Genomic DNA, 25,451 nt, shown 5'->3' with positions numbered 1-25,451 from the left:
AAATCCATTGTATCCATACAAATCAGAGATGGGAACCTTTTCCGTTTGCATTGAAATTGAACAAGGTAAATTGTAGAAAATGCAGAGATGTTTGAAATGATTTTACCTTCGTAATTTTACTATGGTCTCTTCAGAGGACGAAAGACTGATAAGCATGTAGTCTTTTGGAAGTACGTGACTCGGTTTCCCCGCCTTGGGAATATAAATTGCTCTAACTTCCCTCCACAGTGATGGAATGTGAGTGAGACGCAGACTTGCCTTAAAAATCACATCCAGTGTTGGCACTATTACCCTCGATGCATTCTGTAACAAGGCGGAAATAATGTCGTCCAGTCCCAGTGACTTGAAAGGTTTGAAGGAGTATATCGCCTACAGGAATTTGGGGTGCTTACAATCCTATCAATCAGCTCACATCCTCTGCCACACAGGGTTGATTATGTCGCTCTGCCGATCGTTCAATTCTCGCATCTGCGCTGCTGGCTAACAGATTGAGAGTCTCTAGTGTCCTTTGAATGGATTTAGTGTCCTTTGAAAGAACTTTACGAAATCTGTAAGCTTCATTGACATCCTCTACAGACTAAGTAAAGCTCACATACGATGATCTTTTGGCCTTCTTGATCTCGCTGTTGTACTTGTTGAAAACAGATTCTCCTAGTCCGTACTCAGTTTGGTCTTGTTGGCCCTATTATATAAACGTATACTTACCTTCCAAAGTTTAGCTAGGTTCTTGGACCACCAAACAGGTTGGCATCTCTTGCCAGGGGATGTAAGAGGACAAGTTTTCTCATATCAATCAATTAGAATCTTTGTTATTGAATTTGCGGAGTCATCCAAGATTGAGGAAGAGGTTGCAGATATCATTCTCTATTCAGTATGCTCCGCGAATTTGTCCCATCGAGCCTTTTTTGGATTCCTCTGAGGTTTCTGATGAAGTCCCTCTACTGAGATTTGGTATATTATCCTCCGGTAATCTCAGAAGGAGCATTCGATGGAAATCTTTCAATTCAGTATTAGCGATACATTCATGTTTATAAGGGTGAGATCAATGACCTCCTCCCCATTTTTAATTTGAAAAGTAGCCTAATAAGCCCTGTTACATATCTTGAGATTATGTTTAAAAATAAAATCAAAAATGGACTCATCTCAGGTATTGGTGTCCTGACTGCCCCATTGAAAGTGGTGGGCGTTGGCATCCCATTCAACTACGAGATTGCCCTTGCTTTCCAGCTCCGTGAAAAATACCTTTATGACCAGGCCTCCTCCCTCCGTATTATAAGCTCACGAGTCGTGTCCCCCAAATGCTGATAACATCTTCCTGCAGGTTATTTTATTCAGGGATACAGCCGCTATCCCGCTTCCCTCCCAAAGTTAGCAAAAGCCAGCTACTGCGGTTACAAGGAAGTTTTTACCTTCACTCCTTTATAAACACTGCCGAACTGTAGCCTCTCAGGATCTTCCCCCACTAACTTCTCGCTGACAACGGGAGTAGAGGGGTTTCTCTTTGTAGGTTTCTTCGCCTCAGTGGGTGGTTCCTGCGTTGACGGTCCCTCTTCATCGTTGGACGAGATGAGGGATTGATTTCCTTTGGTTCCACCCAGGTCGCGGCTCCTTCGGGTTCCATCCTATTCGCTCTTCGCCTCCTGCGCTTCTTTGTGTTTGTATCGTTGGAAGCAGCTTGGGCTTCTGTTGATGGTGCAACAGCTGATGCTGTTATTCCAACAATAGTGCTGACTTCCACACTGCCATTTTGAGAAGGTTTGTCCCCAACTGGACTCGCCTTCTGGATAAGATCGGTTAGGAGAGAGGCAAACGGCTTCTCAAGGGAACAATTTGGCAATAGCGGATGGTTCTTTTCGAATTTCCGAATCGCTTTAAGGTTCGCCCTGAATATGGTTTTTTCTATCTCCGACCGTTTGTACCCCCTTCTTGTTTTCTCCTCTTTTCAGCTGGAGTCATCGTGGTTGTTAGGGTTGTTGGTGAGTGAATTCCCCTCCAAGCCACCTTCCTCGACGGCTTCCTGCGTCTGGGGGTTGACCGCATCGTAAAAGGCCGATGGATTCTCTGCGTCCTCAATTGACCTCTCCTGGGCGCCAATTTGAGCATTCCCTGCAGCTTTATGGTTTGCTTCATCTTTCTGCGATGAGGGTACGTCGAACTCTTCATCTGAGAGAGGTGAATCATTCCCAAAGCCAGATGGAACGCTCTCCTGGCTGAGCCTCAGGATTCTGGTTTTTTGCAATAAGGGAGGTCAGCTGTAGTTCGGTCAGTGTCTCGGTAAGTTAACAGTGTCAACTCCCGCCCAGTAATGGATTCATGTCCGTGTACTAGGTCGATAGTTCCAATGAGGCAGTTGAAGTTGGGCCAGAGTTTGGTTTTGTTGTTGTTGTTCGTTATTCTCCATTAAAGTTTTTGACTGTGGAGGCAACCGTTCAATTATAGTAGTATTGACTGCAAACCTTGGAACGCCAATGGGTACGGTTTACGTAGTAGCTTCGCCTCGTCGAGTCCAGGGATTTAGTGTACTCGGGTATTTAGTTCGAAACTCCTCCCCTGGCATCCGCAGAGCTGTCCGCGACTGCTTATTTTAAAAAATCGCAGCTACCCGATATATCTATCATGCGCTCCACTATACGCAACCTGTGAACGCGTCTGGTAACACTCAGCTGGATATATTACACAAGTATTAGTATAGAGTCAAATCAGCTAGAGTTTGCTTCTACCTGTAATAATTACACCATGGTAGAAGAATATAGGTAGACGCATCGAAACAGTTGCTGGGACAATGAACTGTCAAACCAAATTTGGAATTGAAAATGCTGAATGAAAAATTATTTAAATTTGTAAAAATTGTTGAAAAACTAGTATTATAATATCCTCCGAATGACGTCGTAAAAGAAAACATATAAAAATCTACTGATATTTGAAAACAAATTAATTTTTTTTAACATATCAATGCTCCCAAGCATTGATGCATCTACCTGTATTTTTCTACCATGATTTACTCCATAAAATACCTATTAGTTGCGTTACCTAAAATTCGACGTAGCCTACAACTTCCCCATTGTTGTAAAATGTTTTTACGTTAGTATTACCTAAATACGTATGGTCCATGTCCTAACACCTACCAAATAATAATAGTTGTGTTCCAGAACCTACAAATTAGTACTAATTCTGCTACAACGCGTTCCCGTACTGCAAAAACTAGCAAAACTTGCAGCTCTCTCGAGAAAAAATGGCGCTGAGTGGTGCACATTTCTGCTTGTTTTAGCTACATGAATTTGTCCGAGCAGAAATGTGCAAATTGTGAATTTGACATTTAATTGGCAGGGCTAACAAGATTGAAAAATGTATTGATACATTTCAATGTTCCCGCGTCATAACAAAAATAAAGAAATGATCAACTTAAAAACTAAAGGAAAAACTAATATTTGTAGTGCAAAAAAACAAAAAGAGAAAATATGGAGCACTTTTGGACGATTCCAGTAGTGAAGAGGACTGGCTGAATGATGAATCAGATTATTAATTATTATTATAGATTATTAATTTTAACGTATAGTCTTCAATACTAATTTTTTTTAAATTTTGGCGTCCGTTTCAGTAAGGTTTCACGAGTCCGATTTGGACTATTTACTCTTGAAATTTTGACATTTTATCGCATTTCTGCTAATTTTCCGTTCCCTTATTTTTTGAGCACACCTAATTGAGAATGATATTTCGAACTGTTCTCTCTTCTGCTAGATTTACTACTAAAAAAGTACTGGAACACAACTAATGTTTAAAAAATTCATACCTTACAAAATTCCCACAATTAAAAAATTTTCAAATTAAAACATTTAAATTTTTATATTATTGTTTTATATTTTCAACACAAAAAATAAATTGTTCAATTGTCAATGTTGAAAATGTTAAACTTTGAAATTTTGTGTGGTCGACGTATTTGGGTAACTCTCATATGAATGCATGGGTTTAAATTGAATGGTGTATGAAATGGTGGATGGTATATAAATATAGGTAGACGCATCGACACAGCTGCTGGGACAATGAACTGTCCAAACAATTCTGGAATTGAAAATGTTGAATGAAAAAATATTTAAATTTGTAAAAAATTTAAAAAAAAAAACGAGAATTATAATATTGGGATCCTATTTTAGTTTTTATTTGTATTCAGCGTCTGACAAAACTTACGGTGACACTCTGGGAACAGAGTCTCACAGATAAGTCTTCCTTATCGTCATGGTCTCAGCTCAATTCGTTCCTCACGGAGAGAATTCAGACGCTTGCCTGTTTGCGGGACATAAAAGGTATAGATTCATCAAAATCCCCAAACTAACGCAACGTTGAGGCACATTTGGCGAAAACTTCCCCTGATACAGTAAAATCTTATTCAAAACATCGTTGTGTTGTATGCCCTAATGGAAATCATGCGCTCTACTCTTGTCATCGTTTCAAAAAGATGTCTTTCGATCAAAAAATTACTGTTGTAAAAAAGTATGGCTTGTGTTTCAATTGTTTGTCAAGAGGTCATTCGGTTAGTAACTGTCCCAGTGCACATAGTTGCTATGTATGTCATGAAAAACATCATACCCTCATGCATAAACCTAATCGATCGGTACCTACAAATAGCTCCTCTTTAACTGTTTCGCCTACAGTCCGAGTCCCAAGCACTCATTCCAATTCTAATTCAGATAATGTTGCCTCTACATCCACTGGTGCAAATCTGACTGTAGAAAACCGTCAAATGTTTCACACATCGCATAACTCTCGAGTCCTTCTCGGTACCGCCATTGTAAATATTGTTCACGAAAGAAATTCTTATCCTGTTCGAGCCCTCATTGACCCTGCGTCTGAGGCTAGTTTTATAACTGAGAACCTTTAAAATAGATAAAATGTTATCGTCTCGATCCACTCTTGCAACCATTTCTGGTGTAAATGGTTCGTCTTCCGTTACTACTAGGAAAAACTGTCGAATTTGTAGAAGTTATCGCTTAAGTGCTTCAATTTTATTGAAAACCGATGCTTTTGTTCTCCCCAAGATTTCTAGTAACCTTCCATCCTTTTCTGTTGACCCAGCTTTAGTTCATTCTCTGCCAAATCTCCAGTTGACTGACCCAAACATTTATGACTGTCGTTCGGTAGATATGTTGTTGGGTGCAGACTTATATCCGCAAATATTGTTGTCTGGGGTACAAGAAAATATATTATGTTCTCTAATGGCGCAAAATACCGTCTTTGGTTGGATCCTCTCGGGTCCAATTACCTCCTCACCCTTGCAGGTCTTTACGACTACTTTGAGCTTTAGTGAGGAAGACAGCCTCAATAAAAATATTCTGCGATTTGGGGAACTTCAGGAGGTTCCCAAACGCAAATTACTTTCGTCATCAGACAAGTTCTGCGAGGACAATTTCCGGTCCACAACTACGAGAAACTCGAAGTGTCGTTACGTTGTCCCACTTCCCATACGTTCTGAATTTCCTCACAGCCTGAAAATTGGTGATTCGCCTCAGAATGTTATGAGTCCATTTTTATGGAATGAAAATTCGCTTCAACGCAAAAATTCGCTTCAACACAAACTTTCTTATAGGTGCCCCCCTTCCTGCTCTGCCAGAACCCCTTGTTGAAGAATCGCCATTGAGTTTATGCAATCAGTATAGAAAACGTAAGGCATTGACGCATCAGTTTTCCATTAGGTTTAAAGAAAGAGTTTGTTTATTTAGTAGACGAATCCTGGTAAAGAGAGTAAGGTTCGCGTTGTAGACGTCCAAACTGCTTAGGGTATTGTTAGGCGACCAGTCGTCAAGTTAGTCGTGTTACATAATTAAGTCTGTTGTTTGCGAAATATACCCCGTTTGGTTGGGTAATTTCGGCCCGTCAATTTGTAATAGCCGCGGTATAAATATCTAATTATATGAATTAAAATGATTTGAATAAAATGCTCACAAATAAACTGAACTTACGTCCTAACCTATAACTTGTAAACCTTATTGCAAATGAATTAATATATAACATAATTCCTTTGAGCTTTATTTAGTTGATACACATACATGTATATCAAGGTGGGCGGCAATGTATAAGTTAGATACTTTGCCCCTCAACTTCCCTTGCTCGATCAATCACGGATGCTGATTGGCGCACAGGCATCTCCTCTACAACTCCCCTGGCGGAGACCGTAGTGAGCGGATCGTCGCTGGGCATTTGTTATTGTCGGTAACCTCACCTTGTTACACATGCTCTCATTGGAAGTTGTTGTATTAGTAGACAGACATGGGATCTTCTGCGATCACCTAGAACCTCTGCGTTCACTTGTCTTTAGTCTTTGAAGCAATACCCATCACGGCCACTGTCGCCAACACACCATATTGAAAAGAGGTAACCTTATTGTTGAAAAAACACATCAAAGCTATTCAATAAACCAGCAAATTTTGCAAGAAAAGAAATTAATCCCATTTGTTTGTTTTATTTCTTATTGTTTCTTTTTCCCCCATTGCTCGACATAAACAGTAGTAGAGATCTGATCTCTCCCATGGTAGAATTAAGAAAGTAAAGTCATGGAATAATATTTACAATTTACAATTTTATTTTCAAAATTGTTCATTAGACAACACCTCATTGTCACAATTTATAAATACAAATCCATTGTATCCATACAAATCAGAGATGGGAAACTTTTCCGTTTGCATTGAAATTGAACAAGGTAAATTGTAGAAAATGCAGAGATGTTTGAAATGATTTTACCTTCGTAATTTTACTATGGTCTCTCCAGAGGACGAAAGACTGATAAGCCTGTAGTCTTTTGGAAGTACGTGACTTCCCACCACAGTGATGGAATGTGAGTGAGACGCAGACTTGCCTTAAAAATCACATCCAGTGTTGGCACTATTCCCCTCGATGCATTCTGTAACAAGGCGGAAATAATGTCGTCCAGTCCCAGTGACTTGAAAGGTTTGAAGGAGTATATCGCCTATAGGAATTTGGGGTGCTTACAATCCTATCAATCAGCTCACATCCTCTGCCACACAGGGTTGATTATGTCGCTCTGCCGATCGTTCAATTCTCCCATCTGCGCTGCTGGCTAACAGATTGAGAGTCTCTAGACCAAAGTCAGTCCTGATTCCATCGCTTCCTTTTATATATCTAATGGATTTAGTGTCCTTTGAAACTTTACGAAATCTGTAAGCTTCATTGACATCCTCTACAGACTCAGTAAAGCTCACACACGATGATCTTTTGGCCTTCTTGATCTCGCTGTTGTACTTGTTGAAAACAGATTCTCCTAGTCCGTACTCAGTTTGGTCTTGTTGGCCCTATTATATAAACGTATACTTACTTTCCAAAGTTTAGCTAGGTCCTTGGACCACCAAACAGGTTGGCATCTCTTGCCAGGGGATGTAAGAGGACAAGTTTTCTCATATCAATCAATTAGAATCTTTGTTATTGAATTTGCGGAGTCATCCAAGATTGAGGAAGAGGTTGCAGATCTCATTCTCTATTCAGTATGCTCCGCGAATTTGTCCCATCGAGCCTTTTTTGGATTCCTCTGAGGTTTCTGATGAAGTCCCTCTACTGAGATTTGGTATATTATCCTCCGGTAATCTCAGAAGGAGCATTCGATGGAAATCTTTCAATTCAGTATTAGCGATACATTCATGTTTATAATTTTTAATTTTTAATTTGAAAAGTAGCCTAATAAGCCCTGTTACATATCTTGAGATTATGTTTAAAAATAAAATCAAAAATGGACTCATCTCAGGTATTGGTGTCCTGACTGCCCCATTGAAAGTGGTGGGCGTTGGCATCCCATTCAACTACGAGATTGCCCTTGCTTTCCAGCTCCGTGAAAAATACCTTTATGACCAGGCCTCCTCCCTCCGTATTATAAGCTCACGAGCCGTGTCCCCCGAATGCTGATAACATCTTCCTGCAGGTTATTTTATTCAGGGATACAGCCGCTATCCCGCTTCCCTCCCAAAGTTAGCAAAAGCCAGCTACTGCGGTTACAAGGAAGTTTTTACCTTCACTCCTTTATAAACACTGCCGAACTGTAGCCTCTCAGGATCTTCCCCCACTTACTTCTCGCTGACAACGGGAGTAGAGGGGTTTCTCTTTGAAGGTTTCTTCGCCTCAGTGTGTGGTTCCTGCGTTGACGGTCCCTCTTCATCGTTGGACGAGATGAGGGATTGGTTTCCTTTGGTTCCACCCAGGTCGCGGCTCCTTCGGGTTCCATCCTATTCGCTCTTCGCCTCCTGCGCTTCTTTGTGTTTGTATCGTTGGAAGCAGCTTGGGCTTCTGTTGATGGTGCAACAGCTGATGCTGTTATTCCAACAATAGTGCTGACTTCCACACTGCCATTTTGAGAAGGTTTGTCCCCAACTGGACTCGCCTTCTGGATAAGATCGGTTAGGAGAGAGGCAAACGGCTTCTCAAGGGAACAAATTGCCAATAGCGGATGGTTCTTTTCGAATTTCCGAATCGCTTTAAGGTTCGCCCTGAATATGGTTTTTTCTATCTCCGACCGTTTGTACCCCCTTCTTGTTTTCCCCTCTTTTCAGCTGGAGTCATCGTGGTTGTTAGGGTTGTTGGTGAGTGAATTCCCCTCCAAGCCACCTTCCGCGACGGCTTCCTGCGTCTGGGGGTTGAACGCATCGTAAAAGGCCGATGGATTCTCTGCGTCCTGAATTGACCTCTCCTGGGCGCCAATTTGAGCATTCCCTGCAGCTTTATGGTTTGATTCATCTTTCTGCGATGAGGGTACGTCGAACTCTTCATCTGAGAGAGGTGAATCATTCCCAAAGCCAGATGGAACGCTCTCCTGGCTGAGCCTCAGGATTCTGGTTTTTTGCAATAAGGGAGGACAGCTGTAGGTCGGTCAGTGTAAGTTAACAGTGTCAACTCCCGCCCAGTAATGGATTCATGTCCGTGTACTAGGTCGATAGCTCCAATGAGGCAGTTGAAGTTGGGCCAGAGTTTGGTTTTGTTGTTCGTTATTCTCCATAAAAGTTTTTGACTGTGAAGGCAATTTCAATTCAATTATAGTGTATTCAATTATAGTAGTATTGACTGCAAACCTTGGAATGCCAATGGGTACGGTTTACGTAGTAGCTTCGCCTCGTCGAGTCCAGGGATTTAGTGTACTCGGGTATTTAGTTCGAAACTCCTCCCCTGGCATCCGCAGAGCTGTCCGCGACTGCTTATTTTAAAAAATCGCAGCTTCCCGATATATCTATCATGCGCTCCACTATACGCAACCTGTGAGCGCGTCTGGTAACACTCAACTGGATATATTACACAAGTATTAGTATAGAGTCAAATCAGCTAGAGTTTGCTTCTACCTGTAATAATTACACCATGGTAGAAGCATATAGGTAGACGCATCGAAACAGTTGCTGGGACATTGAACTGTCAAACCAAATTTGGAATTGAAAATGCTGAATGAAAAATTATTTAAATTTGTAAAAATTGTTGAAAAACTAGTATATAAAAATATAATATAATATTTATAAAAATCTACTGATATTTGAAAACAAATTAATTTTTTTTAACATATCAATGCTCCCAAGCATTGATGCATCTACCTGTATTTTTCTACCATGATTTACTCCATAAAATACCTATTAGTTGCGTTACCTAAAATTCGACGTAGCCTACAACTTCCCCATTGTTGTAAAATGTTTTTACGTTAGTATTACCTAAATACGTATGGTCCATGTCCTAACACCTACCAAATAATAATAGTTGTGTTCCAGAACCTACAAATTAGTACTAATTCTGCTACAACGCGTTCCCGTACTGCAAAAACTAGCAAAACTTGCAGCTCTCTCGAGAAAAAATGGCGCTGAGTGGTGCACATTTCTGCTTGTTTTAGCTACATGAATTTGTCCGAGCAGAAATGTGCAAATTGTGAATTTGACATTTAATTGGCAGGGCTAACAAGATTGAAAAATGTATTGATACATTTCAATGTTCCCGCGTCATAACAAAAATAAAGAAATGATCAACTTAAAAACTAAAGGAAAAACTAATATTTGTAGTGCAAAAAAACAAAAAGAGAAAATATGGAGCACTTTTGGACGATTCCAGTAGTGAAGAGGACTGGCTGAATGATGAATCAGATTATTAATTATTATTATAGATTATTAATTTTAACGTATAGTCTTCAATACTAATTTTTTTTTAATTTTGGCGTCCGTTTCAGTAAGGTTTCACGAGTCCGATTTGGACTATTTACTCTTGAAATTTTGACATTTTATCGCATTTCTGCTAATTTTCCGTTCCCTTATTTTTTGAGCACACCTAATTGAGAATGACATTTCGAACTGTTCTCTCTTCTGCTAGATTTACTACTAAAAAAGTACTGGAACACAACTAATGTTTAAAAAATTCATACCTTACAAAATTCCCACAATTAAAAAATTTTCAAATTAAAACATTTAAATTTTTATATTATTGTTTTATATTTTCAACACAAAAAATAAATTGTTCAATTGTCAATGTTGAAAATGTTAAACTTTGAAATTTTGTGTGGTCGACGTATTTGGGTAACTCTCATATGAATGCATGGGTTTAAATTGAATGGTGTATGAAATGGTGGATGGTATATAAATATAGGTAGACGCATCGACACAGCTGCTGGGACAATGAACTGTCCAAACAATTCTGGAATTGAAAATGTTGAATGAAAAAATATTTAAATTTGTAAAAAAATTGAAAAAAAAAAAAAACGAGAATTATAATATTGGGATCCTATTTTAGTTTTTATTTGTATTCAGCGTCTGACAAAACTTACGGTGACACTCTGGGAACAGAGTCTCACAGATAAGTCTTCCTTATCGTCATGGTCTCAGCTCAATTCGTTCCTCACGGAGAGAATTCAGACGCTTGCCTGTTTGCGGGACATAAAAGGTATAGATTCATCAAAATCCCCAAACTAACGCAACGTTGAGGCACATTTGGCGAAAACTTCCCCTGATACAGTAAAATCTTATTCAAAACATCGTTGTGTTGTATGCCCTAATGGAAATCATGCGCTCTACTCTTGTCATCGTTTCAAAAAGATGTCTTTCGATCAAAAAATTACTGTTGTAAAAAAGTATGGCTTGTGTTTCAATTGTTTGTCAAGAGGTCATTCGGTTAGTAACTGTCCCAGTGCACATAGTTGCTATGTATGTCATGAAAAACATCATACCCTCATGCATAAACCTAATCGATCGGTACCTACAAATAGCTCCTCTTTAACTGTTTCGCCTACAGTCCGAGTCCCAAGCACTCATTCCAATTCTAATTCAGATAATGTTGCCTCTACATCCACTGGTGCAAATCTGACTGTAGAAAACCGTCAAATGTTTCACACATCGCATAACTCTCGAGTCCTTCTCGGTACCGCCATTGTAAATATTGTTCACGAAAGAAATTCTTATCCTGTTCGAGCCCTCATTGACCCTGCGTCTGAGGCTAGTTTTATAACTGAGAACCTTTAAAATAGATAAAATGTTATCGTCTCGATCCACTCTTGCAACCATTTCTGGTGTAAATGGTTCTTCCGTTACTACTAGGAAAAACTGTCGAATTTGTATAAGTTATCGCTTAAGTGCTTCAATTTTATTGGAAACCGATGCTTTTGTTCTCCCCAAGATTTCTAGTAACCTTCCATCCTTTTCTGTTGACCCAGCTTTAGTTCATTCTCTGCCAAATCTCCAGTTGACTGACCCAAACATTTATGACTGTCGTTCGGTAGATATGTTGTTAGGTGCAGACTTATATCCGCAAATATTGTTGTCTGGGGTACAAGAAAATATATTATGTTCTCTAATGACGCAAAATACCGTCTTTGGTTGGATCCTCTCGGGTCCAATTACCTCCTCACCCTTGCAGGTCTTTACAACTACTTTGAGCTTTAGTGAGGAAGACAGCCTCAATAAAAATATTCTGCGATTTGGGGAACTTCAGGAGGTTCCCAAACGCAAATTACTTTCGTCATCAGACAAGTTCTGCGAGGACAATTTCCGGTCCACAACTACGAGAAACTCGAAGTGTCGTTACGTTGTCCCACTTCCCATACGTTCTGAATTTCCTCACAGCCTGAAAATTGGTGATTCGCCTCAGAATGTTATGAGTCCATTTTTATGGAATGAAAATTCGCTTCAACGCAAAAATTCGCTTCAACACAAACTTTCTTATAGGTGCCCCCCTTCCTGCTCTGCCAGAACCCCTTGTTGAATAATCGCCATTGAGTTTATGCAATCAGTATAGAAAACGTAAGGCATTGACGCATCAGTTTTCCATTAGGCTTAAAGAAAGAGTTTGTTTATTTAGTAGACGAATCCTGGTAAAGAGAGTAAGGTTCGCGTTGTAGACGTCCAAACTGCTTAGGGTATTGTTAGGCGACCAGTCGTCAAGTTAGTCGTGTTACATAATTAAGTCTGTTGTTTGCGAAATATACCCCGTTTGGTTGGGTAATTTCGGCCCGTCAATTTGTAATTGCCGCGGTATAAATATCTAATTATATGAATTAAAATGATTTGAATAAAATGCTCACAAATAAACTGAACTTACGTCCTAACCTATAACTTGTAAACCTTATTGCAAATGAATTAATATATAACATAATTCCTTTGAGCTTTATTTAGTTGATACACATACATGTATATCAAGGTGGGCGGCAATGTATAAGTTAGATACTTTGCCCCTCAACTTCCCTTGCTCGATCAATCACGGATGCTGATTGGCGCACAGGCATCTCCTCTACAACTCCCCTGGCGGAGACCGTAGTGAGCGGATCGTCGCTGGGCATTTGTTATTGTCGGTAACCTCACCTTGTTACACATGCTCTCATTGGAAGTAGTTGTATTAGTAGACAGACATGGGATCTTCTGCGATCACCTAGAACCTCTGCGTTCACTTGTCTTTAGTCTTTGAAGCAATACCCATCACGGCCACTGTCGCCAACACACCATATTGAAAAGAGGTAACCTTATTGTTGAAAAAACACATCAAAGCTATTCAATAAACCAGCAAATTTTGCAAGAAAAGAAATTAATCCCATTTGTTTGTTTTATTTCTTATTGTTTCTTTTTCCCCCATTGCTCGACATAAACAGTAGTAGAGATCTGATCTCTCCCATGGTAGAATTAAGAAAGTAAAGTCATGGAATAATATTTACAATTTACAATTTTATTTTCAAAATTGTTCATTAGACAACACCTCATTGTCACAATTTATAAATACAAATCCATTGTATCCATACAAATCAGAGATGGGAAACTTTTCCGTTTGCATTGAAATTGAACAAGGTAAATTGCAGAAAATGCAGAGATGTTTGAAATGATTTTACCTTCGTAATTTTACTATGGTCTCTCCAGAGGACGAAAGACTGATAAGCCTGTAGTCTTTTGGAAGTACGTGACTTCCCACCACAGTGATGGAATGTGAGTGAGACGCAGACTTGCCTTAAAAATCACATCCAGTGTTGGCACTATTCCCCTCGATGCATTCTGTAACAAGGCGGAAATAATGTCGTCCAGTCCCAGTGACTTGAAAGGTTTGAAGGAGTATATCGCCTATAGGAATTTGGGGTGCTTACAATCCTATCAATCAGCTCACATCCTCTGCCACACAGGGTTGATTATGTCGCTCTGCCGATCGTTCAATTCTCCCATCTGCGCTGCTGGCTAACAGATTGAGAGTCTCTAGACCAAAGTCAGTCCTGATTCCATCGCTTCCTTTTATATATCTAATGGATTTAGTGTCCTTTGAAAGAACTTTACGAAATCTGTAAGCTTCATTGACATCCTCTACAGACTCAGTAAAGCTCACACACGATGATCTTTTGGCCTTCTTGATCTCGCTGTTGTACTTGTTGAAAACAGATTCTCCTAGTCCGTACTCAGTTTGGTCTTGTTGGCCCTATTATATAAACGTATACTTACTTTCCAAAGTTTAGCTAGGTCCTTGGACCACCAAACAGGTTGGCATCTCTTGCCAGGGGATGTAAGAGGACAAGTTTTCTCATATCAATCAATTAGAATCTTTGTTATTGAATTTGCGGAGTCATCCAAGATTGAGGAAGAGGTTGCAGATCTCATTCTCTATTCAGTATGCTCCGCGAATTTGTCCCATCGAGCCTTTTTTGGATTCCTCTGAGGTTTCTGATGAAGTCCCTCTACTGAGATTTGGTATATTATCCTCCGGTAATCTCAGAAGGAGCATTCGATGGAAATCTTTCAATTCAGTATTAGCGATACATTCATGTTTATAAGGGTGAGATCAATGACCTCCTCCCCATTTTTAATTTGAAAAGTAGCCTAATAAGCCCTGTTACATATCTTGAGATTATGTTTAAAAATAAAATCAAAAATGGACTCATCTCAGGTATTGGTGTCCTGACTGCCCCATTGAAAGTGGTGGGCGTTGGCATCCCATTCAACTACGAGATTGCCCTTGCTTTCCAGCTCCGTGAAAAATACCTTTATGACCAGGCCTCCTCCCTCCGTATTATAAGCTCACGAGTCGTGTCCCCCAAATGCTGATAACATCTTCCTGCAGGTTATTTTATTCAGGGATACAGCCGCTATCCCGCTTCCCTCCCAAAGTTAGCAAAAGCCAGCTACTGCGGTTACAAGGAAGTTTTTACCTTCACTCCTTTATAAACACTGCCGAACTGTAGCCTCTCAGGATCTTCCCCCACTAACTTCTCGCTGACAACGGGAGTAGAGGGGTTTCTCTTTGAAGTTTTCTTCGCCTCAGTGTGTGGTTCCTGCGTTGACGGTCCCTCTTCATCGTTGGACGAGATGAGGGATTGATTTCCTTTGGTTCCACCCAGGTCGCGGCTCCTTCGGGTTCCATCCTATTCGCTCTTCGCCTCCTGCGCTTCTTTGTGTTTGTATCGTTGGAAGCAGCTTGGGCTTCTGTTGATGGTGCAACAGCTGATGCTGTTATTCCAACAATAGTGCTGACTTCCACACTGCCATTTTGAGAAGGTTTGTCCCCAACTGGACTCGCCTTCTGGATAAGATCGGTTAGGAGAGAGGCAAACGGCTTCTCAAGGGAACAATTTGGCAATAGCGGATGGTTCTTTTCGAATTTCCGAATCGCTTTAAGGTTCGCCCTGAATATGGTTTTTTCTATCTCCGACCGTTTGTACCCCCTTCTTGTTTTCTCCTCTTTTCAGCTGGAGTCATCGTGGTTGTTAGGGTTGTTGGTGAGTGAATTCCCCTCCAAGCCACCTTCCGCGACGGCTTCCTGCGTCTGGGGGTTGACCGCATCGTAAAAGGCCGATGGATTCTCTGCGTCCTCAATTGACCTCTCCTGGGCGCCAATTTGAGCATTCCCTGCAGCTTTATGGTTTGATTCATCTTTCTGCGATGAGGGTACGTCGAACTCTTCATCTGAGAGAGGTGAATCATTCCCAAAGTCAGATGGAACGCTCTCCTGGCTGAGCCTCAGGATTCTGGTTTTTTGCAATAAGGGAGGACAGCTGTAGGTCGGTCAGTGTCTCGGTAAGTTAACAGTGTCAACTCCCGCCCAGTAATGGATTCATGTCCGTGTACTAGGTCGATAGCTCCAATGAGGCAGTTGAAGTTGGGCCAGAGTTTGGTTTTGTTGTTGTTGTTCGTTATTCTCCATAAAAGTTTTTGACTGTGAAGGCAACCGTTCAATTATAGTAGTATTGACTGCAAACCTTGGAATGCCAATGGGTACGGTTTACGTAGTAGCTTCGCCTCGTCGAGTCCAGGGATTTAGTGTACTCGGGTATTTAGTTCGAAACTCCTCCCCTGGCATCCGCAGAGCTGTCCGCGACTGCTTATTTTAAAAAATCGCAGCTTCCCGATATATCTATCATGCGCTCCACTATACGCAACCTGTGAACGCGTCTGGTAACACTCAGCTGGATATATTACACAAGTATTAGTATAGAGTCAAATCAGCTAGAGTTTGCTTCTACCTGTAATAATTACACCATGGTAGAAGCATATAGGTAGACGCATCGAAACAGTTGCTGGGACATTGAACTGTCAAACCAAATTTGGAATTGAAAATGCTGAATGAAAAATTATTTAAATTTGTAAAAATTGTTGAAAAACTAGTATATAAAAATATAATATAATATATATAAAAATCTACTGATATTTGAAAACAAATTAATTTTTTTTTAACATATCAATGCTCCCAAGCATTGATGCATCTACCTGTATTTTTCTACCATGATTTACTCCATAAAATACCTATTAGTTGCGTTACCTAAAATTCGACGTAGCCTACAACTTCCCCATTGTTGTAAAATGTTTTTACGTTAGTATTACCTAAATACGTATGGTCCATGTCCTAACACCTACCAAATAATAATAGTTGTGTTCCAGAACCTACAAATTAGTACTAATTCTGCTACAACGCGTTCCCGTACTGCAAAAACTAGCAAAACTTGCAGCTCTCTCGAGAAAAAATGGCGCTGAGTGGTGCACATTTCTGCTTGTTTTAGCTACATGAATTTGTCCGAGCAGAAATGTGCAAATTGTGAATTTGACATTTAATTGGCAGGGCTAATAAGGTTGAAAAATGTATTGATACATTTCAATGTTCCCGCGTCATAACAAAAATAAAGAAATGATCAACTTAAAAACTAAAGGAAAAACTAATATTTGTAGTGCAAAAAAACAAAAAGAGAAAATATGGAGCACTTTTGGATGATTCCAGTAGTGAAGAGGACTGGCTGAATGATGAATAAGATTATTAATTATTATTATAGATTATTAATTTTAACGTATAGTCTTCAATACTAATTCTTTTTAAATTTTGGCGTCCGTTTCAGTAAGGTTTCACGAGTCCGATTTGGACTATTTACTCTTGGAATTTTGACATTTTATCGCATTTCTGCTAATTTTCCGTTCCCTTATTTTTTGAGCACACCTAATTGAGAATGACACTTTGAAGTGTTCTCTCTTCTGCTAGTTTTACTACTAAAAAAGTACTGGAACACAACTAATGTTTCAAAAATTCATACCTTACAAGATTCCCACAATTAAAAAATTTTCAAATTAAAACATTTAAATTCTTATATTATTGTTTTATATTTTCAACACAAAAAATAAATTGTTCAATTGTCAATGTTGAAAATGTTAAACCTTGAAATTTTGTGTGGTCGACGTATTTGGGTAACTCTCATATGAATGCATGGGTTTAAATTGAATGGTGTATGAAATGGTGGATGGTATATGAATATAGGTAGACGCATCGACACAGCTGTTGGGACAATGAACTGTCCAAACAATTCTGGAATTGAAAATGTTGAATGAAAAAATATTTAAATTTGTAAAAAAATTGAAAAAACGAGAATTATAATAACCACCGAATGAAGTCGTATAAGAAGCCATATAAAAATCTACTTATAATTGAAAAAAAAAAAACATTTAAATTTTTTTGACATATCATTGTTTCCAATCGTCTACGCGTCTACCTGTATTTTTCTACCATGGTATGGTGAAAAACGTCGTCTGAGTACGTCGAATTTTATGCTAGGAACACAATTGAAGCGAACGACGAATTTCACCCTAAATTCGTCGTATGGAACACAAAACCGACGAAATTATAAAACAACTGACTGATAAAACAGCTGATGAAGTTGTTTAATTTTTTCTCATTTGTTGACTACAATGAGTCAGAGAATTGTAAAGTATATTAAAATTGTTAAAATAATTGTCATAATGTAAGTTAACGACATTGGCGACACTGTCGCTTCTGCAACTTAAGCTCATTTCATTTTGATTGCAACACGCGCTTCCGATCCAATTTCGATATGGCAAGCGATGAGAAATTCTTTCTGCAGTATCAGCACCTGCATACTGGCGCGTGTTGGTCGAACGGAATCAATAGAACCATTGAGCCAACAAAGTTGGAAGGCAACCGGCAGTCTTGGCTTTGGCTATTTCGAGTACAGTTCATTAAATATTAATATCTTCTATGTAAGTAATTATTTTGAGTATCATTAAAGTTAATGATACTTAAATATCCGTGTTTTATTTAATCAGGCGCAGTTGGAAGCGCCTTGGAATTAATTTTTTTATTCGCGATCGTGTAAAATCCTTTAACTGGCGCCCGAGCAGGGACCCTGACTTAAGTGCTTAGTGGTCCTGTGAGTTATAAATTAATTCACAAAATCTAACTCCTCCTTCGCTAATCCGGTATTCCTGATAGTTATCCAACCGAAACATATAACCGTAGGTTACCGAGGCGGAAGTGAAGTAAACCGTACCTCAGTAGGTATCCACGATCATAAAAGTGGATCTCCAAACCGGAGAAATACGGTCCTTCCGTGAGGAGTAAAAGGGTTTTAAACGGTCGCGTCGCGCTGCCTAGCCAAGGCTCACCAAAATATAAAAATTCAAAAAAAAAGTTAAATTTAAAGAAAAATAAAATCCAAAAAATAATTGAAAATTCAAAAAATAATAAAATTGAGAAATAAAGAAGTTTTTTATATATAAAAAAGAGAAAGAGTTGAATACAAAAATAAATGGAAAATTAAGAAAGAATAAATATTAAGAAGATTTTTTTTTATAAAAAAAAGTAAAGTGAAGTGAAAACAAAAAGGATCTTCTTCATAAAAAGAATTGAAAATTAAAAAATAATAAAATTGAGATATAAAGAAGTTTTTTATTTAAAAAGAAGAGAAGAAGTTAAATACAGAAATAAATTGAAAATTAAGAAAGGATAAATATAAAGAAGATTTTTTTTTATAAAAAAAGTAAAGTGAAGTGCAAACAAGAAGGACCTTCTTCATAAAGGACATAACAGGTACGTGAATATTTTCATTTCTCCCCCTTGTCAACAATTAGAAATGGAGGAACTTAGGGCCACGGTAACGACCATGACTGGAGCCATAAATCGGTTTATGGAACAGATGAAGTCGATAGAAAACAGGATAGGGACGATAGAAGCTAGTTTGAGAGCGTCTAGAAAATAGGCAGGTGGACGCGATACCACCACTGGTCACCGACGAAGGATCTCTTCAACGACCGCGGACTGAAACAGAGTTGAAAGATATAAGTCGCTTCCCCGATAGTGTGAGAGAGTTAAGAACCTTTGAAGGCAATCCCACTCAGTATATTTCCTGGGTTCATTCAGTGGAAACTATACTGAAGGACTTTGAAATAGTTAGGGACAAACCTATTTATCGAGCAATTATACAAAGTGTCCGTCAAAAAGTTACGGGCGCTGCCGACACAGCCCTGGTATCCTACAATGTGTTTGACAGTGATTGGACGGAAATAAAAAGAATACTTTCCCTGCACTACGCTGATAAACGGGATATTCAAACTCTGGAACATCAGCTCAACCAGCTGTCTCAGGGATCCTCAAGCGTAGATGAGTTTTATTCGACAGTCAACCATCAACTTTCACTCATCATTAATAAATTAAAAACAGAGTCCCACAGTGAGGAAATGATCAAAGCCTTAGTAGGAACATACAGGAGTAGAGCGTTAGACATATTCATACGCGGATTAAAACCGGAGCTTTCCCGTATGATTATAATACAGCGGCCAGGAACGTTGCCTGAAGCGTATTCCGCTTGTTTGGAGTTACAAAATCTGACCATGCGAAAAAACATAATTTATTCGAAGACGAAGGCTTATGATTCAATCTCCACAGAAACGACTTATCGTCCTGGGCCTTCAAGACCTCCAAAATCATTCCCTAAGCGATCGGGATGGCTGCATAGAAATTCTCAGCCTAGAAATTGGGAGCATAATAACAATAATTCTAACTTTCGGGTAAATTAACATGCGAATTATAATAAGCCAGCGTTACCTCCACGGTATCCGGCCATAAAACACGAACCAATGGATATTGATAGGACAATACAATCTCGTCGGGTAAATTACATTAACCATCCTAGGACAGCTGAAAAAAGAGGCGCATATGAAGAAAGAACAGGGCATAAACAGGCAAAACTTTATCACATAGAAACTTTTTCTGACGAGGGCCTCATGGCTGAAAATGGCCTGGAGAGAGACTCTTGTAAGGAAGAAACTGTAGGCGAAGTAAATTTTATGGGGGAAGGCCATCAAGCTTACCCTATATAGAATACCCTTCTGTTAATGGCGGTACTTTATGTTTTTTGATCGACACGGGTTCTAACAAGAACTTTTGCAACCCACACTTATCACATGGTAGCATACCATTAGAAAAACCAATAAAAGTTCGATCAGTGGGAGGAGATATTAATATAGATAGGAAAGTAATTGGACCATTTTTTAAATTTTTAGGGATAAGTGAGCCCGTTGAGTTTTATGTTTTGCCAACGCTTAAAACCTTTGATGGTATAATAGGAGACGACACCCTTAAAGAGATAGGTGCTTTAGTTGATAGAAAGGAGAATGTTTTAGTTTTGAAAAATTGTTTTAAAATTCCATTAAAAGAAAAAGTAACAAATGAATCAAATTATGTATTAGGCGAAGAGTATGCACCAGAGGTCAGGAAAAGAATAGAAAGCCTCATTGATAAATACAAACCACTTTTTGGACCACTTGATGGTAGCGAACTTGCCTCGACAAACGTTCAAGCAGAAATAAGGACAACTACAGAAGAACCAATATATACTAAAAGTTATACTTACCCAGTCTGTATGAGGGAAGAGGTAGAACGACAGATACAGGAATTACTTTCGGAAGGAGTTATAAGACCTTCAAAGAGTCCTTACAATTCACCTATTTGGGTAGTGCCCAAAAAACCTAAACCTAATGGTGAAAAACAATACCGAATGGTAGTGGACTTTAAACGCCTAAATGCTGTGACAATTTCAGATACCTACCCAATTCCGGACATTACGTCGACTTTAGCTAGTCTAGGTAAATCAAAGTATTTTACAACGATAGACCTTACATCAGGCTTTCATCAAATATCCATGAAATCAAGGGACATCCCAAAGACTGCTTTTTCAACGGCAAACGGTAAATATGAATTCTTAAGATTGCCTTTTGGCCTTAAGAATGCGCCTGCAATATTTCAGAGGATGATAGATGATGTCCTCCGTGAGTATATAGGAAAACTCTGTTTTGTATACATTGACGATATAATAGTAATTGGAGAAAATATAGAAATTATTTTTGGGAGACTTCGCGAGGCTAATCTTAAGGTGAATCTTGATAAAACACATTTCATGAAATCGGAGGTGGAATTTCTTGGCTATATCGTTGGTTCTGAGGGAATCAAACCGGATCCAGCCAAGGTAAAGTCCATTGAAAATTTGTTACCCCCCACGAACTTGAAAGATTTGTAAAGCTTTTTAGGAATGGCTTCCTACTATAGGAGATGTATTCGAGATTATGCTAAAGTCGCAAAACCCCTTACAAATCTTACAAGAGGCAATATGCCCAAGTAAAAGCCAGTCAATCCAAAAAGGTGCCAATTACACTAACAGCCTGTTCCACGATCTCGAAAGAAAATTTGTGCGAACGAAGGCTACTCACTCACTTTCGTATAAGAATGCGTTCCACTAACTTTCGTTCCTTCTTTCGCATAACCTTACGTCATTCAGTGTTGCTAAATATTATTTGGAAAAATTAATCGCGAAATAAGGCAAAAAAAGCGCCAAATGTCTAATTTAAACGCGAAAAAGCAGCAGTGGCTCTGTCTCAACTGACAGTTCAGTTGTAAACAAACAAATTGTAAATAAACAAACAAAATAAAATTTCTAGTGATTGTGTTCAAACTATTTGTGTTCTTAAAAAATAAAAAAAATGAATATTTCTGTAGCCCTATTTTTTATGGATGGAGGCATTTAAGAGATGCTTCGAATTTATTTGAAGTACCTAACAACCAGTAAGTATGATTGTATTTTTACATTTTTGAAATAATAAAAAATGAATTTTTCTAGGTTTGTGTCTTCCAGTGGTCTTCAAGGGATTGGCACTCCTCTGGCGAACTTAGGATTCTCCTCCATATACTCAACTAGTGCCCGCAGCTGTGTAGTTTTTTCGTGCTGGAATTGAGAAAATAAAAAAAAATATGTTTGTTGTTCACAGATTAAATTGCATTTATTATTTTTACTTACATTTTTCTTTCCATTTTCAATCAAGGAATGTTTATGTTAAAACAATTTTCACTAATTTTTATCATTCGACAGCAAACACACAAGTGACTGATTTTGACATTTGTGTTCGCATGCGTACGAAAGAAAAAAGATAGTGGAACGCAAAATTACACTGAAATGCTTACGTTTTCGTTCGCTTTGATTTTCGTGCAAATTTTCGTTCTGATGGATTTTAGTGGAACGGAAATCAGCTGTTTGTCGTGTAAAAGTTTTGCGAACGTGTTCTTTCGATATCGTGGAACAGGCTGTAAATAACGAGTCCTTAAAGTCTTTCGATAGACTGAAATCTATGTTAACTACAGCAGAGCTACTATCTTTCCCTGACTTTGAGAAGCCTTTTAACTTAACAACGGATGCCTCTAATACCGCGTTAGGTGCCGTTCTGTCACAAGGCGAAGTGGGAAAGGATAAACCCATAGCATACATATCTCGGTCTCTCAATAAAACTGAGGAAAACTATGCCACGAACGAGAAAGAGATGCTGGCCATTGTATGGGCCCTTGATAATCTCAGAAATTACTTATACGGGGCAAAGAAAATCAGGATCTATACTGATCATCAGCCTTTGACGTTTGCACTAGGGAATAGGAATTTTAATGCCAAATTAAAACGGTGGAAGGCACGTATAGAGGAATATAACCACGAGTTGATTTATAAACCTGGTAAATCAAACTATGTGGCTGATGCTCTTTCAATGTTAAATACCGCTTCACATCATTTATATCACGCTTCTACTGAAACGGCGAGGGAGGGAATGAGCACGAACTCAGATGAAACTCTAACTGCTTCAGAGGGTCGAGAAGATGATCTTTCATCAATGGCAACAGTTCACAGTGCAGAACAAGATGCCTCTGACTTGATACCCCATGTGGAGGTACCTATAAACGTCTTTAGGAATCAGATTATATTAAGAATGGGAATGGACATGACAGCGATCGAAGAACCACACCGTGGGTATACTAGACATTTCATTTCCTCGAAAAATTGGTCTCAGGAAAAACTTATAACCCTGCTCTAGTAAAAACTTCGACCAAATATCCTTAACGGAATAAAAGCATCAGAAGGTCTTCTTGGTGACTTACAAGAAGTTTATATCGATCATTTCTCAAAATATAAAGTGAGAATTGCTCAGAAACTAGTTACAGATATAACTTCAAAAGAACGTCAATTCGAAATAATAGAAACCGAACATAGAAGAGCTCATCGTAATCCCAGAGAAAATGGTGAACAAATTTTAGAGCAATTCTACTTTCCGCATATGCGCGCTAACATCAGGAAATACGTTGCTAGCTGTGACGTTTGTAATAGATGCAAGTACGACAGAAAACCTCCACAAATACATCGTCAAGAAACACCTGATCCTAAATTTCCTTGCAAAATCCTCCACATGGACATCATGGAAATTCAGGAACAAAAATTCATTACTTGTATAGACAAGTTTACCAAATTCGCTAAATTCTTTGCTATTAAGGATACATCGTTGGTCCAAGTACAGAAAAAAATAATTAAAGTTTTGCATTATTTCACAGTGCCAAAAATTCTTGTTACTGATAATGAACGTAGCTTCCTAAGCCCCTTGATTGAATCATTAATCAAATCCCTGGGTATTAAATTATATCTAACGCCGGTACAAAGAAGTGAAGTAAACGGGCAGTTTGAACGACTACATTCAACAATAATTGAAATTTATAGATGTCTAAGAGTTGAATATCCGAATCTATCAGTAAAAGAATTAATTGAAGTATGTGTAGATAGATACAATAATACTATCCATTCAACAAAAAAGAAAAGACCATGTGACTTATTTTTTAATAGAAATGGCAAAGCGAATTATGCAAATCTTTTATCTGAACAAAAGAAAGTTAATACGGACCTCAGGCAGTTACTTAAAAAACACATGGCAAATCGCAATGCAAAAATGAATAAAAAAGGCAGTGCCCAAAAAAATATAGAAAAGGAGATAGTATATATGTAGCTATTAAAACCATCAAAGGGAAAAACAAAGCGCTATATAGAAAAGAAATAGTTGAAAAAGACAATAGAGTAACGGTGTTGACAAGGAGTGGACGAAGTATTCACAAAGAACATATAAAAGATTTGAATAGAAAAAGTCCAAAGAAAAATCTAACTTTATAATTATTTTTGATCCTTTTTGTTTCGTTCACGTAAAGTATACATCTTGCATATAAGTACAAAAAAGATTACGTATTAAAAATGAATAAAATAAAATGGAACAAAGTAAAATGGAACAAATTGTACGAGTCCATTGAGAATTAAAAAAATTGTATGAGCCCATTGAGGAAAAAAATAAAATGGAACAAATTGTACGAATCCATTGAGAATTATGAACATAAGACAATAATGAATAGTTGAGGATAACTACCATTAACTAGAGCTTTCCTGTAAGTGGGATGGATAAATCGTACCCCAGTAGGTTGGGGGAGGCATGCTTGCTCCCGACTAAACCGGACCAATACGAAGTCCCCATGGTACGTTCGAGAAAAAGGTCAGTTTCCAAAACTAAATGTATCTCTTTGCTCTTTAAAAAAAAAGATAATATGAAAGAAATAACACAAAGAAAAGAAAGAATGAATAAATGTAAAAATTGTATACACAATGCAAAAAAATATAAGTAAATGAGCTCAGATCGGTTAGCTTCCGGATGATGCACTAAACCATGGTCTGGCGAGTTGCATCACGGGCTACAGATGCGACGGCAGCATGGTATTAGATCATTATTTAGCGTTCAAAGTAAACCAAGGAACTATCCATATTCTGGCTCATAAAGAAATCTCACATATTACTGCATAGTTGCATCAAAAAAAATATAATCGCATCAAAAAAAAAAAAAAAAAAAAAAAAAATATATATATATATATATATATATATATATATATATATATATGTGAGGAGAACCATTCAAGGACAAAGTTTGGATACAGCGATCTTTCTGGGGACATTTTCGGTATTTGAGGTCTGTCCCCGAATTCTCATCAGGGCTGCGAATTATTTGAGGACATTCTGAATTCGGGGACAAAATTTATAAATGTCAATATTATTGTTTTTTTTTGGAATATCCACACATTCTTTCCTTAAATACACCTTAATTTTTCATATGTATACTCAATAAGTACGATTTTTCGGGAAAAAAACAAAAAAATAAATTCATAGGGTTACCATGTTTTACCAAATTATCAACTTTTTGGATGCCTTTAATCATCGCAATTCTGTGATTTGTACATGTCATTCGCTTGGTAACTCCTCGAAATAATTATGTTAGGACCAACAAAGTATAAATATTCTTAATGAACGTAAAACTCTCAAACCATTTAGCGCTGTCTGTTTTTTTTTTTTTTTTTTTTTTTTTTCATTTAAC

The 25,451-nt window shown here is 38.3% G+C and overlaps 1 long non-coding RNA gene across 1 annotated transcript; it reads right to left on the bottom strand.

The window, feature by feature from the left end:
• Positions 1 to 21,762: 21,762 nt before the first annotated feature.
• Positions 21,763 to 22,682, bottom strand: LOC131804408 (uncharacterized). The gene is made up of 2 exons (XR_009343118.1): positions 22,037 to 22,682; positions 21,763 to 21,964 (listed from the first exon to the last, which is right to left on the bottom strand). It is a non-coding gene; the product is annotated as an uncharacterized LOC131804408 (long non-coding RNA).
• Between the last annotated feature and the right edge of the window lie 2,769 nt (positions 22,683 to 25,451).

Source organism: Musca domestica, unplaced genomic scaffold (assembly GCF_030504385.1).
Source record: "Musca domestica strain aabys unplaced genomic scaffold, Musca_domestica.polishedcontigs.V.1.1 43, whole genome shotgun sequence".
NCBI classification, from domain to species: Eukaryota; Metazoa; Arthropoda; class Insecta; order Diptera; family Muscidae; genus Musca; species Musca domestica.
The sequence above is the reverse complement of the archived record's forward strand: the minus strand, read 5'-3'. Positions and strand labels throughout refer to the sequence as shown.